A 4,924-nucleotide genomic window follows, 5' to 3' on the forward strand; every position below is an offset into this window, starting at 1 on the left:
CGGTTCGGATCCCACATATGAGGGACAGTGACACAGCAATTTGTCTGTTCCCCTTCCCCCAATTCCCCAGCACTGTTCCCTTCCCCCCAATACCCCAATAAAAATCTTTAAAAAAAAAAAAAAAGAAACATGAACCCAAACATAGACTTGCAAGACATGTCCTATATGAGAAGAACAAGACCTCAAGAAAACAGTGAAAGGAACACCAAGAACAGAATGAAGAGAGTTAGGGGGACTGCAAAGACCAATGTTGGTGCTGGCAAAAAGTGAGGTGGAGATTGGATGACAGAAGGAGTAAAGATTCGTCAGTGACCTTGTCTGTGGTGATTGAGCAGATGTTTCATGAGAAGACTAATAAACTAAGAACTTTAAAAAAATGTTTTGCTTTGAAAGGGAGCAGAGAAATGAGAGGAGCATTTGAAAGGTATTGTGGGGTTTTTGTTTTTTTCATAGGACAGATTACAGCATGTTTGGATGCTGACAGGAAAAGTCTAGGAGCTGGGAGAACTATAGCAGCACAGTCCTTAAGAACAAGAAAGAGGATGGGACCCAGAGCCCATGTGGAGGAGTTGGCAAGGAGTGTTGGTGTGAGGTGTGTGCAGCTAAGATAGTAACTTTGGTGAAGGAAGGATGAGAAAGTGAGGTGAGAGGAGAGGGGTTGTGTATAGGGAATTTGATGGGAAAGAAGGTCTAAAACAGCCATTTTGGAGTTGGGAAAGCAAATTCTCCAGAGATGTAAAGTAGGACACTGGGCAATACTGAATATCCTTTTGAGACTTGTGATTATAGATTTACAGTGAGACCGTTCAGCAATATAGTTTTTTTTCAGCATCACTGGGCTGTGCAGGGACAGGCATACAACAGGCCGTTGGTTGCTTCGATCGGACTGGGGCTTTGCCACAGCACAAGAGAGGGAGAGAGAGGATGACGCAGTTAATGGGGGTTGCAAGGTGCATGTTGGTGATTGGTAGTGAGAGAATGAACATTAGGGTTTGGTCATTGCTCGTGACAAGCTCATCATCATGATAGTGGCTGTCTAAGTGGGTTGGGGAAGTGATCATTGGAGGTGAGCGATCAGGAACTTAGAAGCCAAGGCACAAATATGTGGCGGTGAGGGGGTGTCACTGCGGAGCGGAGCTGAGGGAAGTCTAATCTGATCCTCTTCAGTTCCACCTTCATCAGGAGGTGTGATTTTTCCCTTCATGCCTCTGCCCCCACACAACATGACCAAGTTCTCCACCTTCTGGTCAAGGGCAAAACACATGCCCAGGAACAGCACAATGTTCCCACTTGAGGATAGCTTAGCACCAAGTCCTGTCATTCCACTTCCTGGTTCTTTCCACTAAGGGTCTTTCTCGCTCGTCCTAATTCAAGAACTCTGCTTTTAGATAGACACTGGAAGAGGCAGGGTTCTCTTCTAGAGCCACTAGAAGGAGGTAGCCCTGCTGACATTTTGGTTTGGGCTCAGTGATACTGATTTTGGAATTCTGACCTCCAGAACTGTGAGACAACAAATCTCTATTGTTTTGAACATCAAAAACAAACAAACAAAAAAAGACTCATTCTGTTATCATAAATTTCCTTTGTCAAACTGACCAAAAAATGTAGAAAAAAATCTATTCTAATGTTTAAAAGCACAACAAACACCGTAAATAAGTTCAAATTCTCTGTTGTTACTCATTTATAATACATTGAGTTAGTCTCATAAAAACATAACTGCTTTTTCCAGGCTTTCCTCTTCTCTTTGAACTACCCCTTTACCTGCTCTGTCCTGTTACTACAGTCCCACCTTATTCAGCATACCCATATCTGAATCTTTCTGTCTTATATTCCCAGCAGAGGCTTCTCTGAGTCTCTATTTCTTCTTCATTGTGTACTCGTGGGGGAGGGGGAACCAGCCTTCAGGGTTCTAGAGAGGGCAAAAGAGGAGAGAAATACACAGAAAGCACACAGGAAATCAGAGATATACCCTGTCTCAGATGGATTACCCACAAGACTGTTGAAGTCATCAGAAAATGAAGACAAGAGTAGAGGTGGAAGAGAGCGAACCCGGTGTTAAAGTCATCAGCGACTGAGATGGAGTGATCAGGACAGGTGTCGGCCACAGAAAGATAGCAGGTAAGAAGTTTGATGACATGTACTTTGGAGGGGAGTGAGAGAAATTAGGCCTGGAGATGGCATTTGGGGAGCAAGGAAGACTTTCTTTCCTTCAGGTCCTAGGGTATATGAGGCTTGAGAGGGAAAAGCAGTCTCCATTCTGCAAGTGAAATGCAAGCCCCAGGAAGCAGGGGGCTCTTTATTCTCTTCTCTTCTCTTCTCTTCTCTTCTCTTCTCTTCTCTTCTCTTCTCTTCTCTTCTCTTCTCTTCTCTTCTCTTCTCTTCTTTCTTTCTTTCTTTCTTTCTTTCTTTCTTTGTTTCTTTCAGTTAAATTCATTGGGGTGACATTGGTTAGTAAAATTATATAGGTTCCAAGTATACATTTCTATAATATATCATCTATATATCACATTGTGTATTCACCACCCAGAGTCAGTTTTCCTTCCATCATCATATATTTGACCCCCTTTATCCTCTTCTATCACCCCCTCCCCCCTTACCCTCTGGTAACCATTAAACTGTTGTCTGTGTATATGACATTTTGTTGGTTTGTCTTGTTCCTTTGTTGCTTTCAGTTTTATATCCCACATGAATGAAGTCATATGGTTCTTGACTTTTTCTGTCTAACTTATTTTCCTTAGTATGATAATCTCAAGACCCATCCATGTTGTAACAAATGGCAGTATTTCATCTTTTCTTATGGCTGAGTAGTATTCCATTGTGTATATGTACCACATCTTCTTTATCCAATCATTTATTGAAGGACGCTGGTTGTTTCCATGTCTTGTCCACCATGAATAATGCTGCAATGAGCATAGGGGAACATATATCTTCACAGATAAATGTTTTCAGATTTTGGGGGTAGATACCCAGGAGAGGGATTGCTGAGTCATATGGTAATTTTATTCTTAATTTTTTGAGGAACCTCCACACTGTTTTCCATAGTGGCTGTACCAATTTACATTCCCACCAACAGTGTATGAGGGTTCCTTTCTCTCCACAGCCTCTCCAACACTTGTTATAATTTGTTTTATTGATGACAGCCATTCTAACAGGTGTGAGGTGATATCTCATTGTGGTTTTGATTTGCATTTTCCTGATAGCTAGTGAAGTTGAGCATTTTTTCCTATATCTGTTGGCTCTTTGTATATCTTCTTGGGAGAAATGTCTGTTCAGATCCTCTGCTCATTTTTTAACTGGATTTTTTGTTTTTTGTTGTTGTTGAGTTGTACAAGTTCTTCATATATTTTGGATATTAGCCCCTTATCAGAGACATTATTTGCAAATATCTTCTCCCATTCAGTCAGTTGCCTCTGTCTTGTTGATGGTTTCTTTTGCTGTGCAGAAGCTTTTCAGTTTGATATAGTCACATTCATTTATTTTTGCTTTTACTTGGCAGGGAGCTTTTCATTCCAGGTGAGAGATCTATAAGGGCCAAGATCCTATGTCTGCCATGTTCACTTTCAAAACTCTAACACCCTGTATCATGCAAAGAGTACACAGTGTGAGTGCTCAACAAACGTGTGGTGAATAATTGGAAGGGCAGTTAATTGAATGTGGTGCTTAAATTTAAATCACATTCCAGAACCCTACCACTCTTCTAGCGTAAGTGGCAGTCTCCAGCTTCCTGTTCCAGGATATGTGACTGCCATGGGAACAAAGGACCCTCATGGCACTTTGTATTCCTGGTACCTAACAAAGCACTGAAAGCAGCCCTTAATTATGCCCTCTGCTCACCTCACTACTAGCGGCTACAAGAGAAGATGGTCACCCAAGCATTTCCTGCCCTTCTGACTGAATTTTAGGGGCCTTCAAGTAATAAACCTTTATTATCCCATTTAGTTGAAAACCAAATGAGAAATAGATGGTGGGATCAGGCTGATTGAAATAAAAACATCAGCTTTATTCCTGCTAGGCTTAAAGATCATGATTTTAGCTATGGCCATTCTCAGGATCCCTAACAGACCCCCTTCTCCACCAGACTATACCAGCCCTGGACAGTTTAGGGAAAGGTGAGCAGGGGGAAGGTCTCCGAATATCATGCTGCATCAACAAAGGGAGCCCAGAAGAGGCTGAACCACACATGCTCTGTCCCTTCAAATATAAATTACTTCCCAGCTTTGGGGAGAAGTTAATGAGGGGGTAGAAAAAATCCTGGAAAATGCCTCTCATATTTTTCTTTCCTACTGAGTGGACATTTTCTTCCTTCTTTGGAAATATGAAGAGGAGGTTAAAGGACTCCCCTAACATATCCGGTTTTTGTTCTCCTAATAGACTTGAGTATATGGTCAACCAGGAACGGGCTATTTCTCTGGGAAAGGGATCAGCTGCCTGTCAAGAAGACCTGCTCCCACCTTCCTGAGACTGGCCCCAATCCTCAATGCCAGCTGTTGTTTCTTCATATATCTTCCTGGGAACACTGGGTGAACATTTAAATTTTGTCTCCTGAAAGGTCTAACATTGTAAGAGTAGTAACTTTATTAAATTAAATTTTTTTCTACTAATTGACCTATCTTCCCACTACTTTCTGTCTTCCCAAACTCTTCCACTGTAACCTCTGGGTCTTGTGGTATATCACCAGCATACTCCCCTATATCCCTAACATCTGGCTGGTCAAAATATGTATTATGGTCCATTTTAAAACCAAAATAGTTTTAAAATAGAATTTAAAACAGAATTTTACAATAAAATTTACAAAAATAGCAATGAAATCCCTGGATCATTTAATAATTCTATGTTTAAATTTTTGAGGAATTGCCAAACTGTTTTCCAAAATGGTTTTATTATTTTACTCCCCACCAGCAATATATGAAGGCTTCAATTTCTC

The 4,924-nt window shown here is 41.1% G+C and overlaps 1 pseudogene; it reads left to right on the top strand.

The window, feature by feature from the left end:
- The window catches only part of LOC109394751 (40S ribosomal protein S24-like), an 857-nt pseudogene extending 554 nt beyond the window's left edge, over window positions 1-303 (top strand).
- The last annotated feature ends 4,621 nt before the right edge of the window (window positions 304-4,924 follow it).

Source organism: Hipposideros armiger, unplaced genomic scaffold (genome assembly GCF_001890085.2).
Source record: "Hipposideros armiger isolate ML-2016 unplaced genomic scaffold, ASM189008v1 scaffold_434, whole genome shotgun sequence".
NCBI lineage: Eukaryota > Metazoa > Chordata > Mammalia > Chiroptera > Hipposideridae > Hipposideros > Hipposideros armiger.